We start from the raw sequence: 24,349 nt of genomic DNA, 5'->3' as shown, positions 1-24,349 counted from the left end.
CTGGCAGCGCCTGGCAGCGCCTGGCAGTGGAGGCGGAGGGGCGTGCAAGACGCCAGAGCCTGGGCTGCGGAGAAAACTGCCAAGCCTCAGATGAGCCAAAATAAGTGGGGGAGCCAGTTTTCATCAATGCCTGCTCAAAATGGAAGTTCTCTCTGTCAGAAATGTAGTTGACAATTCAAACGTATCTAACTCTCATACTCTGTACTGGTTTTTTCTTTTTTGATGAAAATACGTGAGATTGGCTTCACCTGTGCTCCTGTAAGGCACAGCACAGCAGCGGCACCACAAACAGCGAGGACGACCAGTGCACCTGATGTGTGCATCTCGACTGTCAACGACAAAACCAAAACCTGATCAACCAGGCTAGAATAAAAACGCACTTCACCTTCTAGTTCTCTACAAAAACAATATTGTAAAACCATTAATAAGAGGCAATTAAAGTATGGGGAGCCAAAAAATGAAGAAAAGAACATATAGAAATCTGTCAGTTATTTAATAAAAATACTATGTTTCTTCTGGATTTTGTGATATTAGTGATATTTGTCAGCTTTATTAAATATGTAATTTTTACAGTTTTGCCTTGTGCCAAACAAACATTCATTATTGTTCCTAGTCTTATATTCATAAGGTTGTATTAGTTTTTCTAAAATGTCATCTACAAAATTATACAAGTTTCAGGCTCCAGGAAACCTGAATCCCCTACTGATTTTAGTATACCCACTACCAGCAATGTGCATAGTCAGCTGCTTACATGTCTGCTCTGTCTCACAGCCAAAAGAAAAATACATTTTAAATCATTTCTAAATGTTTTTTGAAAGTACTCAGATCTGCCCAGCTGGGTGTGGCTCAGCGGTTGAGCGTCGACCTAGGATCCAGGAGACGGCGGTTTAATTCCTGGTCAGGGCACATGCCTGGGTTGCGGGCTCGATCCCCAGTCGGGGGCGTGCAGGAGGCAGCCGGTCAATGACTCATCACTGATGTTTCTCTCTCTCTCTCCCTCTCCTTTGCTCTCTCTGAAATCAATAAAGATACATTTTTTAAAAATAAAATAAAGTACTCCGATCTGCTGAAAAGGCTAGTTATTTCACTTCCACAGGTACCCACGTATTCCACCAGTGTGCCCTTCCTCACGACTCCCACCTCCCCAGCTAGGCCACACCTGAACCACCTGCGCAGGCCACGTGTATTTCTGCACCCCAGAATGCTTCCAGTGGCAGGCTCCTCTTGCCCCGGTGGCTCATTTATATTTGTGTTCATATGTTTGCCTCACTTGTCCCGGCTCTAACACAGCACTCCCCGTGTAGGCTCCCCGCCAACCCAGGGAGAAACGACAGAGTGCTCCAAAGACAGAACGAAGTCCTTGAGAACCTTACTAAGGTGAACATATCCCAAATGGCACTTACTGGAAGATCACAGTCTTAAATTTGTAGAAATACTCATGGAATAAAATTACCCAAAATATAAACAAAAGGGATCTTTGAGTTGTAGGGTGGGAGCACATTTTCTTCTATGTTTAAAATATCTTTTAGGGTGTCTAATACTAAGTGAAATAAAGATGTGCTACATTTGTAACGAAGCCAAAAATTAATAAATGAAGTGAGCTTTTCCTAGTACCCCGAAATGTCCTACAGGAGTGAGTGAATTTTATCAGGCTTTGTTTGCTCACTGTCAATAGACATTACTTACAAGAAACTGGCAGAACACAGAAAGGATTAGAGATAAGTCATTTACATTTACAGGCTAAAAATCATTAAACACATAAATGACAGTAATAATACTCTAACTTATTTACAATATAAGGGAACAAGGTAAATTTTAATAGGTTTTGATGTTCAGTGATGGTATCTAATCAGGCAGAGAGAAATGAGTACTGCTCCAAATACAATATTGCATGCTTCTTGTATTTGTTAATATAGATTTTGGGATGTTTTACTTTAAATAGAAGTGGTTGTTTTACTTTGATGGGATGCAGTAGTCCCTAGGTAAGTCACTAAAACCCGGAGACATCAAGAGATGCCTCCATGTCGCCAATAAACAAGCATCTGCCAAGGACTCGCTGCGTGCTGAGAACGTTGCCTGCTCCATCCCCAGCCTGTGGGTCCACTGCTACTCCACTGTATCCCGAGCAAGGTGACAGCTAACCAGCGGCAGGTTTAAGGTAACAGACTCCACAGCCTGGCTGTTAACTACCCCATCGTACTGTCTTCTCTCAGAGCCTTGAAAGACGGAATCAAAACCAACCTTTATCCTTACAACACATCACACACGTTATATTCTCTTCATACTCTGCATCTCCACTCATGAAATACAGTCATCATCTCTGTTAGACATCCTAAAAGAGCAGGCACTATGACTCCTCTTCGGGAGGGAAGACGCAAAGCAAAGGGTGAGGGACAGCAAAGGAGAGGGTCCGGGCACTGGCTGCTGCCTCCTTTATCACTTCAGTGCCTGAGGTCCACCCAGACTGACAGGGGAACGGGGCTTGAATCAGGTGCGTGTAGGCCAGTAACACCCGGAGGTGGATGGGGGTAGCGGGCTCACAGTGATGCAGAGAAAAGAAACTGATCAATTCCTTTTCTTACTGTCAGGAGACAAGAGGGGGTCCTAGGGGGTACTTAAGATTATTAAAGCGTAGTTTATACCATCGCTGAAATGGCAGGTTTCAAATATCCAGCTCACACCAACCAATCATCCCAGAGACCGAAATATTCCAAATTACAGTCTCTCCCTTTCTCTCCGTCTCCTCCTTCCCTCCCTCCCTCTCTCTCTAAAATAAGGCCACATATGCAACTAGAGACTAACAGATCACGATGTTTATTAAAAACAAAGACCAAATGCTCATGCCCTCCTTGCCTGAAAAACAAAGACAGAACCCAGCCAAAAAAATAAAATAAAAAAGCTTAGAGTTAAGCATAGGAAATTGACAAAAAAATACAAACAGAAGATGTGGTCCAATAGGTATCTTAAAGGAGGTATTGAGGTGTAAGTAGTCAATGAGATGCATAATTTATAACAAAATCACGTATTAATGAAACCCATAAACATGCCATGACCATACAAAAAATAAGCCTAAAATAAAAAGAGAACTCAAGTACATTGTTATCTATACCCAAATGTGGCAAATACTTTTAGCTAAAAATGTCAGAAAAAGAAATTGCCACAACTAATGCAAGATAAGATAAAAAAATACCCTTATTTACTTTATAAGACCAAAGGAATATTCAAACACTGAAGGTATCATTATAAAAGAGTGTTACCCACTCATAAATCAAGAGATATGAAAAATGTTGACAACCTCTGGCTGAGAAATCCCCCTGCGGAAATTCATCCTAAGACCATGCGTAAAAAGAATCATGAAGCCATAGGCATTCAGATAGATAGTGGCCACTCATTACCTAGAATATTAATAACCATAAAAAAGCTAATGTCCTGATATAAAGCAAAAGCTAAATAAATCTGGACTACTCAGTTAAAATCAGCAAAGGAATTAAACATGTTCTACGTACCAGGCACTTTGCTCACTGGCACGAGAGCCTTGCTCTCAATACGGTCTCATTCTAACATATCAATTTGATGAAATATAAAACCATTAGGAAGACTGTAAAACAGATGAATCATCACGGTAAAAGTTAATATATAAAAATATAAAATACGAACTATAATAACTTTGAATCATATAAAAGTGGACACAGAGTGGAAAGAAATACAATCATGAGAGGAATAACTGGTAGTTAATTATAGGGTGTTCACTAACCCATTATCGCCAACCTCAGTTTGACAGGCCATTTCTCATGCCATCTGTTAGGCATCAAACCTTCTCTTCATACATTTTTTTAGTGGACAGGAGAAACTTCCTTCTTTCAGTTCCATCTGTTTGCGGCAGCATGCGCTATAGCACCATAACAGTATGCTCAGAGAACAGATATAAGCAACTAACGGAGATTCCAAACTCACACACCTACCCCGTCTAAAAGAGATGGCCTAGCAGGAAAGAGAATTTTAAATGTACTCTTACAGCCAAGAGTAAAAAGTTCCAAACTCATGCTCTTTTAAAGCTTTTATTAAAACAAATCTAATCTCTCTATTCAGTCTTTCAGTGCAACCATACAATGAAATGTTTTCATATTCCCTGATTTTTGGCGAACTTGGGCCACGTGATACATTTGCTACATGCAATCCAGTTTTCACTCAAAGTTTTATTGAAAGGACTAATAAACATTTCACATGTGCAAGATTGATGGACTTTCCTGTCCTGGTTTAACTAGCAACATGATGAATGACATTATCTGGGAAACAATCACTATTTCCTTTCTCTACTTCATCTTTTATTGTTCATTTCCTTTTCTTATTTATTCAGCCAATGGACACACATTTATCATGCACTTAATACAGTATATCCTGCATTCTCTTCTGAGCACTGAGGGTTAAGCAGTGAGTAAGAAAAAAATCTCTGTCCCTGTAGAACTTATACTGCAGTTGAGAAGATAAAAAATTATATATATATATATATATATGATTTCAGATCATGATAGCTGCTATGAAAAAAATAATGCAGGCGGAGTGATAAAAGAGTGACTGCGAAGGGAGCTTGCCATTTTGACTCTTCTGAGGAGGTGACATCTGAGCAGAAGCCTGAATAAACTGAGGGAGTGACAGAGTCACCAACCTGTGGGGACTATCAACACCTGCAATAACTTAAGCCATATCATAAATCCTTCTTGAGACACATAAAGCAGAGAGATGATTTATACTTGTTTCCTTTCTGTGCTGTTATTTCTACAAAGTCTAGTCACAGACCATGGTTTCTGGAACAATGTATAGTCATGAAGACTGACAGCCTAAGGGTGGCCTCATCCCAAGCACCCAGACATAGTGCATTTTACAAGAGTGCAAGTTGGTCTATGCCCAAATTCTCAAAAAGCCCAACCCCTTCATATTTCTGTCAGGTTATCTACCCTTGACTATTTATGCCAAATATATTGTAATCACTTGAAGAGAAAAAAATCCTACCTAGACCAAAGAAATAAGAAGACAAAAGCCACAGTGAAACACAGGGTTAATTGTTCTAATGCAGTGTCTTCCCACAGGTCTCCAAATCCCTAACTACATTACAAGAGTATCCTTTCTCCATCCCTCCCCCAGCGCCCGCCACTGCCCCAAAATAGTGGTGGGATTCAGGTAGGTTTTTTCTCACTTTCTTTTTCAATGTTTTTAAACCTATTTTGGATATTAACACAGGCAAACAAACAAAAATGTAGTATTTGGTAAGATTTTTTTTTTTTAAGAAAAATTTCCTCTTCCACATCTCTGCATCTATTTCTTCTAAGTCTTGGCCGGTTACAGGTGACCAGCAGCAAAGAGCTCTACCCTGCCATTAACCGAATAGAAGGCTCAGTGCAAAGGACCAAGAGCTCTGTGTTTCATCAACTTAACATCCCCGCACAGCACCAGCCAAGCAGACACAGCCCCGCTGCCAAGACAAACAAATGGGGCTTGGCAGAAGGGGGGCCAGTTTCTGGAGACAGCCCTCCAGTCTAAACTTCTTAAGGAGTCGGGATAAACGTGCTTTTATTGAAAAGGTGCTGCTCCATCTAAAAAGCACAGATTCGGTTCAAACACTGCCACCTTTCACTGGTGATGTTGGCTTAAGGTGTGTGCAGCTCAGTGACTGCAAAACCTGCGTCACAGCTACCTGCTGCTCCTTTTTTAATCCCCAAACCAAAACTTTTGGAGCCATACTAAACACTGGCTGCTTTATCAAAAAGAAAACAAGAGTGAAGGAGGGTGCTGGGCCACAGAGCCCTTCCCTGCCTCCACTCAACCTCATCCACATGGGGAGTTACAGTAGGCGAATAAATGATTACAGGTCCCCTCTGTTCCTCTAGTCGGGTGGACTGGATTGCGATTTAGGAGGACATATCACTCCTTCACTCCTATTCTGGAGTTTGTCAACGAATAAACATTATTTAAACGTTAAGTTTCTTGGAGATGGTGGGGCAGGGGGAAGGTTCAGGTTTGAAATCTACAAAAAGTGAAAATATTCATTTCAAATTATAAAATGGTAGTCACAGGGATGTAAAGGACAGCATCGGGAATGTAGCCAATTATATTGTAATAACTATGTATGGGGCCAGACAGGTACCTGAAAATACCAGGGGAAACACTGTAAAGCACACGATGGTCTAACCACTACCCTTACACCTGGAACTGAACAAAATAGTATGGGATGTAAACTGTAACTGAAAAACAAAATTTAAAACTACTGAAAATATTTTACAGAACATTCTAAATTTTAAATGTACAAATTTCTTAAATTACCATTCACAGACATTTATTGAACATCGACTCTGTGCTGAACTCTGGATAAAGTGCTGGGGATAAAAGAGAAAATGGCACTCGCTGTCCTTGAGGAACTAGCAATCTAGTTCAGTCAAATAAGTTTGGCAACAACGAATAATAAAAATTACAACATTCTGAAAGTTTGAGTGCTTTGGGTTCCCAAGAATGTGCAAAAAGAACCTCTATAAAGGAACCAGAATTCCATGAGCCAGTTTGAAAAGGTAGTCTGATTACTTAATGTTCAAACTGCGTCACTTACATCCTAGAAGTTTTAGGCGTTTATTGAAACTGTGTGTCACCAACAGAGTACTCACCTATTCACAGTAACAGTTACCCTCACGGGAGCAGCAGGAGTATTTCATTCATCCATCCTCTAAACATTGGGCTCCTAAGATGTACCAAGCACTTCCTTCTAGACACCGGGAAGATGTCGGTAAATAAGAGAGAAAAAGCCCCCTACCTCACGAAGTTCACAACCCAAGTTGGGAAAGAGAATATTAAAAAGTAAATAAATGAACTGCAATGCTCAGGGACAACTGTGATGATAAAACTTAGCCTGACTCCCGGGAAGAGTTTGGGGGAAGGGGCAAGTATTGGGAGAATCCTTTTAAGAGAAAGGTAGTCTGGGAGGCTTTTCTGCAGAAGCAATGAGCACAGATCTGAAGGAGCGAAGGAAGCCAACCACGTAGAAAGAGTGGCTGGCAGAGGAAGAAATGAGCTTAGCGAGTTCCAGGAAGAACTAGAAGTCCAATGTGGCTGGAACGTAGTCAACCAGGGCGGAGTGGCAAGACTAGGGGTCAGTCTCAGCCAAGGCCCAGATCATGGAAGTCCTTGTCAAGCAGGGAAAGGAGTTTGGATTTAATTCTGACCCTAACGGGAGACTACTGAGCTGGGAGGGTTAAATGAGGGCAAAACCTTTACTTCATGAAGCTTGGGCACATGTCAGAAATTTCAGGAGCAATTAACACACAGCAAAACAAACTATTTTAATATGCCAAGTGATGAAAACTTCTAAAAAGAGAATGAAGAGGTAGAATAATATGATGGAAGGTGCTCTTTCAAATAGGTTGGTTGGGGAAAGTCTCTGAATAAGTGACAGAGACCTGGGGAGAAAGTGTTCCAGGCAGGCAACGGTGAGAAAGGCGGCATGCCTGGCTGTGGCTGGCGATGTGGCCTGGGGGAGGGTGAAGAAGGAAAGATTAGAAAGGTAGGTAGCCTGTGGCAGAGTCCTTGCTGCCTTGTGAGCCATGTAGTTTGGATTATCTTAATGACTAGAAGGACCACGGGGTACCTCAGAGCAGAGAACATTATGGAAGAACTGGTCTGACCACTGGTGAGAAAAGATGATAAAGGAACAGGATGGATGCAGGAAATTCTGTTAGGGCATGGGAGATGTGAGCAGCTTGGACAAGGGGAAACGGTCATATTTTGGGTATATTCTGAAGAATTTGCTGGTTAATAGGATGTAGGGGTGAGAGAATGAACACCTTGAAGGATGATTCTAAAGTTTTTATTTGGGTGCAATTTTCTTTCTAGCTAGCGTCCTACCTCTCTGGTTGCATCTTGCGTGAGTTCTATTTAATCTAATGTTATTTGCCCAAGTTCTGTCTTATCTTCTCTGTCTACATACTCTTCATGGGCATTTCCATTTATACCCATCACTTCAACTACAGCTGTATGCAATGATTCCCAAAGTAATAGAGTGGGGAAAAATTGTACTTTAGGGTCAGGTAGACCTAAACTCAATCTCAAGTTCCACCATTGCCAGCTGTGTGATCTTAGGTCAGATATGTGACCTCTCTGAACTGCTTCCTCACTTGTCAGTTACAGATGGTAGTATCTCAAGGGGATACTAAAATAATTAAATTTGTTTTGCTAAAAAAACAAAAAAACTTACTGTATTCCTGGCACATGGAAAAGTACTCAAACATTATTTCAAGGTTACATTTTATTCTGTCTCCAGCTCAAAGTCCCCTCAAAAAAGCTTGCTCCTCTCCTCTATTTTCCATATGGTCACCCATACCTTAAGCCCAAGAGTCACCCTAGGGTCCTTCAGCCTCTTCAAGACAAATTTCTAATTGCCAAGTTGGCAGATTCAAATTCCTAAAAACCTCTTGATTTCATTCTCTCCTGTTAACCCGATACTTGGGTACCCTAGAATCTGCTAATCACTAGCTCAAGTGTTACTACTACAGTCTTATCTCAGGGCACATCACTTCTCACTGATTCTATTCCAGTACCTTCTGACTTCTCCCAAAGTGCTGTCCAATGAGCCTCCTGAAATGCAAGATCATATCACTCATTATTAAAAAGTTACAAATAACTTCCTATCATTTAAATAAGATCCAAACTTGTTAATATGTACTCAAGATACACTGATGTCAGCCCCATTATAGATCTCCGACTTAGTCTCCTGAATTATCCCATCTTTATTCTATACTCTTTCAACTTAAAAGAGTCATGCTGTCCTATTCCACCACAACTTGTCCCATGTTACTTCTCTGCCTAAAATATGTTCCTTTCAGTTCCCCAAATTCTATACCAGCTTCTCCTTTAAGTTCATATCTTACCTCCTCTGAAGCATCTTCACAGAATGTGTCCCAAGCTAAGTTGGCATCCCTTTAAGGTGAGGCCTTCATAGTGAGTTTGCAGCATGTTATCACTGCCCTCACCACACCTCACTGTGAGTGCTGGCTTACACGTATAGTGCCCCAGCTATCCTGCTATCCTTGAAGGCAGAACATCTCGCAATCCTTTATATCCTCAACACCTGCCACTTCACAGCGATCCTGTAGTCCAGTCACACAGAAGAGTCAACTAATGTTCAAAGAGATTAAGCTGTAGCTCAACATCATATGGCCTATAGTATTAGAGAAATGAAAGTTATGAACTCTGGTCCATTTTGTTCCAACAGCCATGCCTTTACAAAATCAGAATCATGTAAAGACATATTCTTTAATAATACTTCAAAGATTTTCAGAGTATGAAATAAATCTTTTTATGCAGAGCTCAAGTAAAGTCTTCATTATATCCAAAAATAGTAAAATGATAAATTATCTTGGATCCTTTCATTTACAAATTTAACAAAAATAATTATACAATATACAGAGTAAGAATCTGGTTGGCAAAGTTTCACAACTATCATGATTATGATACTGATGAAATTTCTAATTTTTTTCACAATAATCATTATCCAAAGTTTATAGGAATTTTAAGGAACAAGAAATCAGGACTGTAGAAAAAAATTCTTTTCAAATATAAACACATTAGTGCCAAATATTATTCAATTATTTCATAGATCATAATTACAGGTTTTCAAAAAAGTACTTCATAATTTTACTAGAAATTACCCACATGGCAATTATATAAAGGAGAAACTAGATATGTCTGTTATTTTAAGGGAACCTCTCCATACCTAGACATATTTAAATGATGGAACTGGAATAAGAAACAATGACTAACAAATGCATTATCCAAATACAAAAAGTTGTGTAATACTTTCCTTTAAAGCTTAAATAATGTCTTAGGAAAATTACACCATTTCTTTTAGACACCACTGCATAAAACAGATCATAACAAAGCTAAATGAATAATGTTAAAGTAATACATGTTATTAAAGTAATACACGAGTGAACAAACTTGAGACGAGAATCTGAATCTTCCTGACTTGGTTCGCTGTTTATTTTGCCAATTCACATTATTTGATTCCCCCCTCCAACTGCCAGTCACATTGTTCACACATAGGGGAGAACCTAGGTTTCAATAAGACAGCACAGCACCTTTCTTACCAGGAATAATCATTAAATAATTGTTCAGCACTTTCCACATGCGATTTCCTACAGTACATACATACATACAATTACCAATCAAACTACAATCATACAATTTAAACCCTGCTCATCAATCATTATCTACTTAATAAATTAGCACTCTTGCCCCCTCTAGTGGATGAATAAATAAAAAATTGTGTTTGTTTTTCCCAGCAAGGTAAAAATTAAGCCTGAAGCACATGCATGTGTATTCAGAAATATGCTTAGAAGAGAGAGTAATAATTCACCAGCTAACAGTGTAGTCTCAGAGGCTCAAGAATACTGATACTGCCCGGCCGGGTGTGCCTCAGCGGCTGAGCGTCGACCTAGGATCCAGGCGCTCGGGGTTCCATTCCCGGTCAGGGCACATGCCCGGGTTGTGGGCTCAAACAATGACTCATCATTGATGTTTGTGTCTCTCTCTCTCCCTCTCCTTTCCTCTCTGAAATCAATAAAGGTATATTTAAAAAAAAAAAAAAAAGAATACCGATATGAAGATGCCATACTATGATGAGAGAGTTGAATTCCAACTCCAACCCACAGGAGTGATTTCATCTCAGGCTAGTTGTTTAACACCTGAGGCTCCGCTTCATCATCTCTGCAGTGAGGCTGATAATAGCGGCCTCAGGTTTCTCATGAGAATGGAGAGGTGCCACATGCGGAGTGCCTTGCACAGCACCTGGCACACATCAGACGGTAAACGGTCTCAGCTTCCTTTCCTCCTCATCGCTGTCTCGCCACCCACATCTCAACACTGCACACACGCCTCTCAGGCCTGCCCTTGCAAGTGCCCCCCAGACTGCCATAATTTCTGAGATAGTCTTCCTCAGGGGAGACTTCAAATCTGTGTACAAGATGGAAAAAAACAGGAATTTGGGAAAGGCTCCCGATCAATTATCATTTCAGTCCAGACTGATACTGGCTGCCTTGCTGGCCTCCTTCTGAATCAGAATTCTCGCCCCTTCAGCCTGACCTCTGACTGATTTTTCCTGGCCACAGGCAAAAAGGCTTGGCTACACCAGCTTGATCCCTCCATCTCTCAGATGCTCTAATTGCCACCTACGTCTCGGGTACAATGAGGATTACCAAAACTACTTTTTAGAAATTTCTTTCAATTTCAAAGCAGTACAGGAAAAATTTCTATAGCAGTAAGCATTTTTCAAAACTACATCCATTGTCCTACACATCCATGACTTAGAGCAGTGGTTCTCAAAGTTTGGTCCATGAACCCCTGGGCATCCTGAAACCCATTCTCTCAAAGGGGTTCTGCGACGTCAAATCTATTCCCATTTCAATATGCAGAGGCTTTTGCCTTTTGCACTGTGTTCATATCTGCACTGGTGGGGCAAAAGCAATGGCGAGTGAACATCAGGAACCTCAGCATGAGTCTCGGCAGTGGTACCCAACCGTACGAGGAGTCATGATACCCTTCACCTCCGCCTACTTACAGTAATAACCATTTTTAAAAAGCCAGTTGAGCCCTGGCCGGTTTGGCTCAGTGGCTAGAGCGTGGGCCCGCAGACTGAGGGGTCCCGGGTTCAATTCCAGCCAAGGGCACGTACCTCGGATGCAGGCTCGATCCCCGGCCCATCGGCCCGCGAGCAGGAGGCAGCCGATCGACGTGTGTCTCTCACATCGATGTCTCTCTCTCTCTCTCTCTCTCCCCCCTTCCACTCTCTAAAAAACAGAAAAAATATCCTTGGGTGAAAAATAAAAAATTAATTAATTTTAAAAGTCAGCTGAACTTAATAATGTGCTGATAAAAGAGTAACAATTTTATTACATCTCTTTTTATTCCTTTAATCCTCGCCTGAGGATATGTTTTCCATTACTTTTCAGAGAGAGAGGAAGGGAGACAGAGAGACACGGAGGTGCGTGCCCTTGGCCGAATGGAACCTGAGACCCTTCAGGCGCAGGCAGAGACTCTACCCCGAGCCAAAGCAGCCAGGGCGCACCCCGTCTTCAGGCTCCCACTCTGCAGCCTGGCCGGGGGCGCAGCCCCACCACAGCTCCATGCACCCGCCACCAGGGCTGCCTCCCGACGGGCGCCGCTAACCAACAGTTTCAGGCGCCACTCGAACTCGCCCCTTTTCGTCCATAGAACAGCATCGCTCTCCTTAGTTAAACGTACTTGGCAAACACCTTGAAAATGAATAAAGTGAGCCTGTCTCTTCAAGGAAAACAACGGACAGGGTTTGCTGCCAGTGATAAAATTCCAGCTTCCAGGCACAAACGAGGCTGGAGTACTCGTATCTTCCGCTGCGAGCCCGTCAGCCTGCCAACCCAAAAACACTTTCTGATTCCACCTAGGAACCCACTAACAAACATTTCTATTGCAGTATCGCAGAGTGCAGTGAACCAGTATTTCCCAAATGGCCGATGCGTGAAACGACAAATCATGCACGCTAAGTGGGCCACTGGACATGCAACACGGGTTTTAACGTGATGAGGTACAAAATACTTGATATGGCTTCAGATTCCACGCTGCAACTAACTTTTAAAATGTTACCATTTATTGAGTTTTAGTACAGGATGAAAGAATATCCTCAATTAGCTGAAAAGGCTCTTAAAATACTCCTTTCTTTTCCAGCTGCATATGTTTGTTAAGACCAAATCTTTTTCATGGAAACAACATATTAAAATGCAAAAGCACATATGAAAACCTCGCAATCTTCTAAGAAGCCAGATATTTAAAAGGTTGGCAACACCTAGCTGGCTCTGCTCAGTGGTTAGAGCATCAACCCTCAGACTGAAGGGTCTCAGGTTCAACTCCGGTCAAGGGCAAGTACCTTGGTTGTAGGGGTGCATGCCGGAGGCAAGCAATCGATGCGTCTCTCACATTGATATCTGTCTCTCTCTGTCTCTCTCTCCCCATGTCTCCCCCTTCCATTCTTTCTGAAAAGCAATGGAAAAAATATCCTCGCGTGAGGATTAAAAATAAATAAGTAAATAAATAGATAAAAATAAAAGGCTGGCAAAATGAAAACCAATGAAATCCTTCTCTCTAAAATTTAATTTTTGAAAACACATGCAGCTATGCTTTATAAGTTATTTATGTTAACATATAATGGGTTTGCTATTATTTTAAATAAATTAATAAATGAAATTTTTAACATCTTCTCAGCTTTAATTTCTGGTATGGCAAATGCAGATTGACATAGCTTATATAAACAAAATATATTTGAGGTCAAAATTTTTTTTAAAACTTTTTTTTAAAAGATCTTTATTGATTTCAGAGAGAGGAAGAGAGAGGGAGAGAGGAAGCTAGAAACCACAATGATGAGAGTTATTGATCGGCTGCAGCCCACAACCCGGGCATGTGCCCTGACCAGGAATCCAACCCCAATCTCCTGGATCCTAGGTCAATGTTCAACTGCTGAGCCACGCCCGGCCAGGCGAGATCAATAATTTTTCATATACAGTATACAGAAGTTCCAAGGTCAAAATTTTGAGAACTACTACCTTAGAGAAACAAGATCCAGCCACTAAAAATGGTTATCAGTAGAGATCAATTCTCCCTCAGTTTAAAGCTGGAGTGTCAAAAACTAAGCAACATTGAACAGATATTTAAAATACCTAAGATAAATACAAGGAATACCTAGAAATGAGGACTGGGTTTCTGGAAGTGGTATTATTTCAGATCTGGAAATCCCATTCCAGGAAAAAAGGAGATGGGGCTTGACAATGTAAATGACAAATAGAAGGAGTACTAATGTTTTTGTAAGTATTCTGATATTCATACATTCTCAATTCCACAGCATCTCTTGTTTTTCAAGGCCAAAATTTCATGCCCCATAGGAGAAATGAAGCCTATAAAAAAAACAAACTACATACTGATCATTTTTCTTCTGAAAATAAAATGTAATCCTCGCTACTGCAGAATACATGCCAAATACAGAAAGATCCCTGGTGGAATATCTTTTAACAACATGCAAAGCAAATCAATGTAGGTTTATACAGTATATTAAGGACACATAAACAGTGCTTCTGAACATAAAAGTTATTCATAAGTTTTTGCTTCCATGTCAAGCAGTTTGTTTTCTTACTGTTTTCGCTGAAATAGGCGAATTAACCTATGGCTAGTTCATGTTATAAATTCCTTTAAAGTTAAGAATCTTACAACGTTGTCTTTTCTCTTTCCCAATATGTATTTGAAAAGAAGGTACTAAAATTGGATATCATTCAGGGGAGATATTGCTTCTTTCATTTTGCTGTGAATCCCTGACATAAAACAGAAAAATTTCAGAGCTGTGATAGCACATGCTCTCACATGAATACTTACTGGATACCCCACACAGAAGATGGCCAAGATGAAGAGTTAAAATAATTCTTCACAAATATCTCACACTGACAGCTACAGAATGATTTAAGTGCCTGCAAAAACTTTTTTGCTAATGATTTAAGACATTGGTCAATCAAAGGTCTCAAGCTTAATTGTAATATTTGATGATCATGAATATGAGAAAGGGAGACATTCATCTAAAAATCAGCATATGGTACAAAACAAAATCTGTAATTTGCAAAAAGTAACTTGATACTCCATTTCTGAACTTCTAAAAAGAATGAAATGTTAACATTAACAAAAATAGTAACTAACGATGTAGAGCCTCGCTATTCAATGTGTGTATCTGCAGCAATAGATCCCAGAGATCTTGCTCAGATGCAATCGACTTCCATATCTAGGAAGATATGCAGGGTAGACATACTTCTGCTCCATCTAGGGATTCTTTCCACTGAGTACAACTAAATACCCTGGACATTACACATACAAGAAACATAAGATTCTAGAGATGGAGAGCAGAGAGACTCGCTGGAGACCTCAGGATTCGTGGTGAGATGCTGGGTTTTCTTTTTGCCTCATATTCCAGACTTGAAGTGGAAAAAGCTGGCAAAGTCAGAAGTAACAGGCATAAACAAAAAACAAAAGACTGTTCTCTTTATCCAGAGGACCAGGAGAGGGCCAGCCTCAAAAGATAGAAAACCTTAGACAATAACAGCTCTACTCCAGCCAAACGCCACAGGAAAAAAGCTGTGGTCCCACCCTCACACACACCAGCACAGGCCAAGTGAGGAGCCTGGACTTCCATTCTCTCAACACTGTGATGAGTCACCCCAGCACTTCAACTGATATGTGAGAGAAAGCCAAGTGGGAAGCTGGAACTTTCGTCCCACAAGTCAGTAACCAGCCTTTCCCCAGTTCCCTGTGCTATCAGTGGACATTGCATGGGAAGCCAAACTCCCACCCCCTGCCCAGAAGTAATGAAGCATCTTCCCTCTTCCCCTATGACTAAACTACCCCGACTACAAGCTGCCTAAAAACTCACTTCAAATATAAGCAAATTGTAAGCAAAAGAAGGGAGAAAGATATATCATGTAAACATCAATCAAAGGAAATCAGTAGTTATATTAAAATCAGATAAAGGTAGACGTCAGAGCAAAGACAATTACCAGACATAGGAAAAGATATTATATGATGATAAAATCATCAATCCACCAAGAAGACATAGCAATCTTACTGCATCAAATAATAGAGCTGCAAAATATGTTACACAAAAACTGATAGAATCGAAAGGAAAAACAGACAAATTCACAATTATAGCTGGTGTTTTCAATATGCTTCTTGCAAGAACTGAAAGAACAAATAGAAAACCAGCAGGGATTTTTAAGAACTCAACAACAACATCAACCAGTAACATCCAATCAATATACAACATTCAACTCACGAACACCAAAATATACATACTTTCAAGAGCCCACAGAAAATACACCAAGATAGAAATATCCTGGTCCATTAAGGAAAAAGACAAACAAACAACAAATTTAAAGTAACTAAAATCAGACTGAGCTCTCTGACTACAATGGAATTGAACTAAAAACAACAGAAATATCCCCAAACACTTAGAAACTGAACAACTACTTTTAATAATCTATGAATCAAAGAGAACCACCTCAAAAAAAGCAAAAAAATACATTGAACTGAATATACAACATACCAAAATTTGGGGGACTCATCAAAAGCAGTACAGAGAGGAAAATTTATAGCATGAAATGAATACATTAGAAAAGAAAAGCCTCAAATTAATTATCTAAGCTCCCACCTGAAGAACCGAGAAAAAAGACAGCAAAATAAACCCAAAGCAAGTAGGAGAAAAGAAATAATAAAAAGTAGAAATCAATAAATTGAAAAGAGAGAAAAAAATAGAGAAAATCAATAAGACAAAAAGCTGCTTCTTTGAAAACATCAATAAAATTGACAAGTCTCTAGCAATACTGACAACAAGGAAAAAAAGAGAAGACATAAGTTACTAATACCAGGAATGAAACAGGAGATTCCTTCAAGACCCTACAGACATTAAAAGGACAATAAAAGCATACCATGAACACCATAAACAAATTTGATGACAAATAAACTGCTTCCTCAAAGAACAAGCTACCACAACTCACCCAATATGAAACAGATAATTTTAATAGTGCTATAACTATTAAGGCAATTAAATTCATAACGCTAAAAATCTCCCCACCACCACAAAAAAAGAAATCTACAAGCAGGGATGATTTCACTGGAGAATTCCACCAAATGATTAAAGAAGACTTAACACCAATTCCATACATCAATTAACACCAATTCCATCAACATCTCTTCCAGAAAATAGAAGAGAAAGGAACACTTACCCAATTCATTTTAAGAAACTAATATTACCATGGTACAAAAACCGGATAAAGACAGTAAAAAGAAAATTAAAAACTCTACATCAATATCCATTACGAATGTTGATGCAAAAACCCTTAACAAATACTAGCAAAGAGAATTCAGCAATGTAACAATATAAAGAATTATACAACATAACCTAACGAGGTACACTGCAGGGATGTAAGGCTTGATTGATGAAAATCAATCAAGCAATACAATCTACTACATTAACAGGATAAAAAATAAAAATCACATGATACTATCAATTGATGCAGAAAAATCATTTGACAAAGTTCAACACCCATTTATGAGAAAAACGCTCAGAAAAATAGATATAGAAGGGAACTTCCTCAACTTGATAAAGAGCACCTTAAAAAAACCTATAGATAGCATTATACTGAATGTTGATAGACTGAAAGCCTTCCTCCTAAAGTGGGAACAAGGCAACGATGTCTGTCCTCACAACTCATTATTGAATGTAAGAGAGGACATAAAAGACATGAAGACTGGAAAGAAAGAAATAAAACTAACCCTAATTCCAAATGATATGGTTGTCTATGTAGAAAATTCCAAGGAACCCCGCCCCCAAAAAAACAATAACAACAAAAAACCTCATAGAACTAATACGTCTAGCAAGGTAGCAAGATATAAGATATGCATGCAAAAATCATTTATATTTTTATATAAGGAAAGAACATGTGAACACTAAAATCATAAAACGCAATACCATTACAACCACTCAGGAAAAACAATGAAATAATAGGTATAAATCTAAAAGCACGTGTACAGGACTTACACGCTGAAAACTACACGATACTAATGAAAGAAATCAAAGATCTAAATAAATGGAAAGATATACTGTGATCATGAATTGAAAGTTTAGCATAGTAAAGATGTCAATTCTCCTCAAAGTTTTAGGCAAGTTTAATACAATTCCTATCAAAATCCAAGCAAGATTTTCCACAGATATAGGTGATTATGCTAAGATGTATACAGAAAGGCAAAAGAACTAAGAATAGCTAAGACAATTTGGAAAAAGATTAATAAAGTGGAAATAATCTTTCCAAATAGATTAGCATAAATATAAACACTAAAACTATATAATTTCTAGAAAATAAAGCATTTTGAGTTTGTCAAGAATGTCTTAAATGGGGCACAAAAAACATGAATATAAAAGAAAATATCAATAAATCAGACTACAAAATGAAAAACATTTCCTCTTAAGAAAATGAAAATAATAGCCACAGATGGAAGAAAATACAATCTTTATATCCAAAAAATATAAAGGATTCTTAAATTCAGGAAGAAAATCTGCTGTGGTTTTTTTTTTATTGATTTTTTTGAGAGAGGAAGGGAGGGGGAGGGAGAGCAGGGAGAAAGAGGGAGAGGAGGATCGAGTGGGAAGGAGGGAGAGAGGGAGGGGAGAGGGGGAGAGAGGGAGGGGAGAGGGAGAGAGAGAGAGAAACATGGATGTAAGAGAAACATTGATCGGTTACCTCTGGTGTGTGCCCAGACCCAGGATCCAACCTACTGACCAGGAATCTAACCTACTGCATTTTGGAGTGTGGTACAATGCTCCAACCAACTGAACCACACCAACCAGGGCAAGACAATCTGTTTTTTAAAGTCAGCAAAAGATTTGCACAGTAACTTCACAAAAGAAGATATATAAATGACATATGTACACCTTAAAAAAATCCTCAACATCATAAGTCATTACAGCAATGAAAATAAACAAAACCTTAATGAGATACTCTTACATGCTCATTACAATAGCTAAAATTAAGAAGATTGACATTACCTAATATTGGCAAGGATGTAGAGGAACTGGAGTTCTCCCACCTTTCAATGAAAAATGAAGTCAATTCATAAAGTAGTTTGGCAGTTTATTGTAAAGTTAAACATACACTTGTTATATGATCAGGCAATTCTATTCCTACATATTTACATAAATGAAATGAAAAACAGTCCATAAAATGACTTTTACCTTAATGTTCACAGCAGCTTTATTTGTAATAACCAAAAATGTAAAAGAATCCAAATGTCTTTCAATTGGTGAGTGGATAACCAATTTTGGTGTATCCATATAGTGGAATAGTATTCTGCAATAAAAATACGCAATTATGGATTCAGCATTGGTAAATTGGCTAAATCTTAAAAGCACTATGGTAACTGAAAGAAGGCCCCCCTGCCCCCTGACACATACACACAATACCTACTGTAGGATTTCATTTGTATAAGATTCTAGAAGAGAAAATCCGAGTGAAAGAAAGTAGATCAGTGGTTTCTGGAGGTGGTGGAGGAAGGGGACTGACTACAAAGACGCATGAGGGCACAAATTTCTAGATTGAGATAATGACGATGGCTACAGGACCACACCATTGCCAGAATTTATCAAATAGGTCACCTAAAATGGCTTATTTCAATGTATCTGAGATATATCTTGGTGAATATCATTAAAAATTATATAGCTAAACTAAATATTATAGTCTTGGTTAGAGCAGTATCAGTGATTAATCTTAAAATAAATGTTTTAGCTTCATATGTGTTTATGGTAAGTGTCACCCTCTTTTATTTCTCTTCTTCCCAGAAGAATAACAGATCTTTAACAGTGAATTCAGGAGGCACACACTTCATTCATCTCCAAGGTAGACATGTACCACATTTGGTCTACCCTGGTGTCAGGTGGAGAACAAATCTGTTGCTGACAGTGGTTCTCAGAGAGGTTTAACCGCCCCTAATATCCATCCTCACTGGAACGGAATGTAATGATTTGAATAAAAGATGGGGGCAGGGGAACAAAGAGTACCCAAATCTCATTAAGACAGCAGTTATTTGCCACATTCCTATTCCAAAATAACCTTGGCTCCTTCTCCTCCCCATTCAATCTACCCCAATCCAACTGTCTCCCTTAAACACGTGAGAATTGCTGAAATGTGTGAAAAAGCAAAGGGAAAAAAAATACATCTTTAAACCTAACACTAAAATATAGGGCATGTTACATATAAAGGTGCTATACTAGTTTCTCTCCTGTGTGAAATTCTTCGAGTGATGTTCTAAAAGCTATTGGCCTCCTTTTTTTTCCTTTTAAATATATATTTCAATATATTTCATTAAACAAACAACTACTTTTATCTTCTCAAAACTCAGAAGCCTGACCTTTTATGTCCTACCAGAAAATAGCCTGAGTAGAGCAGGCCTCAAGCAGAACAAAGGAACACAGGAAGGATGAGTGGTCTGAATCTCATTAAGGCCCATATGGAGATGCACTTGAGTCATTGTGTCTGCTCTACATTCCTACACCAAAGAAAAGATGAGGCCAGGAAAATTATTCAATTCCCTTGAATTTCTATGCTCACCTTAGCAGAAATGGGGTGGACCCCCCAGGCCAATCACAGCAAATCTGCAGTAGCCACAAGTTTCATATTGGAAAAACTAGGACTCGGCCCCATAGTGTAGATAGGCAGCCCGGCAGGAAGTGTGCAAAGAGAGGTGGTGAGGGTTGTTGCTATTTTTATCACGCTAGTCTACATTAAAGGTGGGCACTTAAAAGACATTCAAGTAACAAGGCATCCAATCAGCGGTGCAGACCACTCTTGGAAATCGATTTCTAAAAGTATAAGGCCCTAAAATTTCTCTTGGGCTTGAAAAATGTTAGATTACAAATGCCAGTCCCTTTCAATTAGTTCTTCTTTTGTTTTGCACATGACAAACATTTTAAAAGCTGAGCATCTGCATGAGTTTGGTATGCTCAAATTTTTTGAATATACTGTATGAAATATTAGAGGAGATGGGTTAGAAAGAGAAATGTAGCATGTTATACTTCCGATTGTTTCTGCAGCCACCAAGCTTTCATTAGGCCTCAGGCATGTGGGCTTGTAATTATTTTCAGGACAACAAACACTAAAACTGGGGAACAAGATCTGCAGTTTAAAGAAATTCAATCTTCCAAATTTTCTCCACATAGGCCAATATACAGCTCTTGTATATTTTGTTTCCAACCCTGTTATCCCACCTCTTCAACCGGTACAGATGTGTTAAGCATACTGATTCATTCACAATCAACTTAGGCTAAAACATTTTATAGTTCAGAATACAGTTTAATTATCAAGTAGTGATTTCAGATCTGATATTCATTTAAAAAATTTGAACATATCATTAAAAATAGATAATAAACGTATATGTATTCTCATACAAAATGTTTGTAAGTTTGCCTGTATCAACTTCAAGTTTTATTTTCTGTGTCATCAAGGAATATCTTTCTACCAGTTTTCTTCACTATATTCCATTTTTTAAGTTACTCTAATTCCCAACCCCTAATTTATTTTCTTCTCTCTCCTGAGATATATTTGCTGATCCCTAACCATATTTACACTTTTTAATATCTTCTAAACTTCTAACAGAAATAACAACCATGTATCTACCTTCATGAAAGCGCTGTGTGTAGTAAGAGACTTACACATGTTATCCTAGTTTAAGCCAGACTGAAAAACCTCTATAGTAAATATTATTCTTACTTTATAAATAAGAAACCTATGACCTACAGAAATCAATTAAACTTGCCCAGTATAACCAAGTTTCTAGATGGAAGAGCCAGACTTGATCCAGTTCTAATTTATTTCAAACTCTGCCTATCTTCATCATCATGGTCATTTTGATATTCATACACTTTACTTATATCTCTGCTTAGTCCAGGACACAGAGGCCTTTCTAGCTCTCACTTGCAAATGAAAGTTTTTGAACCACAGGTTCTACATCTATTTCACAAAGATAACAGACTACCTAGGTCTCCATCAATCTCTGAGGCAAGAGCCCTCCAATAAGAATAAATTCAGGGCTTCAAACACATATTATTTAGGGGACATCAAGAGGACCAAAAGCTAGTAAAATCAAATTTTCAAATAGGCAGATTTCTGATATCAAAAAGTTGAATCAAAAGTAGGAGAAAAACTATTTCTTCTCCAAAACAGACTGAATTACCAGATGGAAGAAAGAGTTTAAGAACAAAGGGTGTCCGGTTCATAATTTGGGGGAAGAGTCTGGGCATTTGATGATCGGTGCACTACTGAGACCAGCTGGCACTGCCAGCTTGGATGGTCTTCACGTCTCATCTGCTCTGTCACTTCCTTATTCCCCCCCTCTAGGTTCTTAGTTTTAAAAGGTGGGATTGAGCAAAAAATAAAAAAGAGAAAAAACTCATGGACACGGACAACAGTGATTGTGGGGAAGGGGGAAGTGGAGGAGAGTTTGGGGGGATAAATGGTAATGGACGGAGACTTGACGGGGTGGTGAACACACCTGTGCGGATGATGTGCTGTGCAACTGTGCACCTGAAACCTGTATAATTTTGTTAACCAGTGTCACCCCAATAAATTCAGTAAAAAGGAAAAAATATTAAATAAATATGTACATATATAAATAAAAGATGGGAAGGTAAAACAGAGCCTTGTAAATAATAAACACTCAATAAGCTATCAATTATCTGTTGATTAGATTTAATGAAAACCGTGCTCATCCTTACCGGAATGTGAGAACTTACTTTAAAGACCATATCTACCCTCACCACCTTTATTTTATAAATGGGAATTTTTTTAAAAAGATACTGAAAGTTTGAAATTTTCCCAAAGTCATGAAAGGACAAGCTAATGCCAGATGTTGGTCTAGATAGAGCTTTACCTATTTTTATAGAAGGTATGTTGACTCTTAGATCATTATCTTTTTCATAGAAAACATGCCTCATTATAAACATACACAACGTTCGGAAAAATAAACAGAAGCCAACCCAGGAAGAAAATAAGCTAACATGGATCCTTCTCTCCCTTCAGAAGGAAAAACAGGACGCCTGCTCTAAAATAGGTCCTTAAAAATCTGCAGCAAGTACTCTCCTGCCAGCAGAAGAACCAATGAACATAATAAACCAAATATTCTTATTTTGGGCTTTATTTCGCTGAAAGCAGCATTGTTCATGCAAGTGTTCACTCTGGAAATGTTTTATCAGTGTAAAATTACTCCATCTTGTGGATTGTCATGACCATGGCATTCAGTCTCACCTTTCTCCGAGCTCGTAAAGACGGCAGGCATCAGCCTGATCCCTTCCAACCCTCCCAATCTGGAGAAGGCGTGTTTCCCGTTGGGTAACGATCCTCCTAAGCAGGCCTCTACGCAGTGCCTGCCGTTCCCACTATCGCCACTGCTACAACCACGATGGCGCTTAGCTGTTCCAGCCCAGCAAGGCCAACACTGCTTAGCGTCAGGGTAGCTGGTCCTCCTGCGGGTGAAACACGAGCCCTGTTCACTTTTAATCCCATTGAAGTTTCTAAGAGAGCAACTATTATGCAGTGAGAAAGCGTCTTTAAAACCGAGATATGCGAGAACGGCAGCCCGAAGGCCTCCCCATTTAAGTGGGCTTCTTTCCTTTTCCACACTTGGTTTCTGAAGGTGACAGTTATGAATCTACACACTTCAACTCAAATATATCTGAGACATATCCCATTATTAACAATAAACGGGGAGATTAACCAAAGAACCTATATGCACCTATGCATAACCCATGGATACAGACAACAGGCCTGGGGCGGGGAGTGGGTGTGGGGTGGAGAGGTTCAACGGGGGGAAAAGGGGTCATCTGTAATATTTTGAATAAAAATAAATAAATAATATGGCAAAAAAATAAATAAACAGCCACACGTCAGTAAAAATCCTCCATTTTGACTCCATATTTTGAGAGCTCACAACCTAAAGGGAATTCTCCCCTCCCACCCTCACCAGATACTTTGCTCAGTAACAATTTCTGACACCCAGTATTTCCTCCTGGTGTCAGTCCAAGCATACTCGGTTTATCTAAAGGGAAGTTATTAAATGTTAAATGAGGGAACCAAATAATTGAAGTGTTCTTCCCTATATAATTCATGGGTTTTACATGGAAGAAGGCAAAGCTGTTGGAAACGTTTTATCATAAGGACAAATGGACATGTATTTTATCCTATCACTTAAGGCCATGGAAGCCTCTACCACAAAATCAAGAACATGTTTTGTCTCATGACTAATATGTAGAATAAGCAAGGCCTCAGCATGCACCAGCCTTCGAGCTTTATTTTCTAGCTTAATAGATCACACTTCTGTTCTATAGCACGTGTCTATAACCACACTCTTTTGGAAATCACATTCCTGTCTATCGCTCACATTTTTGTGGAAATGATATAACTGAAGATATATCAATGAGAATCTTTCACTTACCATACTTAATTTTATATTAAATACTAAAATATTTTATCAGGAGATAGCTCACAAAATTATTAACCCAGAAGAATATAATAAAATATCAGCTGAGCTTTTTTAAGAAGAGTGAATTTTTACACTCTTAAATATATTCCATCATAGAATTTATATTCAAGGGGCCTGCAACTATATTGAAAATATAACACTCTTCTCCAACAAAATTTCAACTTTTCTTGTTATAGGTTAATAATCATTATCAGAAAAATACTGTCTGTTTATATTAGAATTGACC

General features: G+C 39.0%; 1 protein-coding gene across 1 annotated transcript in view; it reads right to left on the bottom strand.

Annotated features, from left to right (window-relative positions):
- The window catches only part of ADAMTS3 (ADAM metallopeptidase with thrombospondin type 1 motif 3), a 219,164-nt gene that overhangs the window by 138,524 nt on the left and 56,291 nt on the right, over positions 1–24,349 (bottom strand). The gene's annotated exons all lie outside the window — the stretch shown is intronic.

The sequence above is a fragment of the Miniopterus natalensis genome, chromosome 1 (assembly GCF_054644295.1).
Source record: "Miniopterus natalensis isolate mMinNat1 chromosome 1, mMinNat1.hap1, whole genome shotgun sequence".
Lineage (NCBI taxonomy): Eukaryota > Metazoa > Chordata > Mammalia > Chiroptera > Miniopteridae > Miniopterus > Miniopterus natalensis.
Note: the sequence above shows the minus strand (reverse complement) of the source record. Positions and strands in the feature narration are given on the sequence as shown.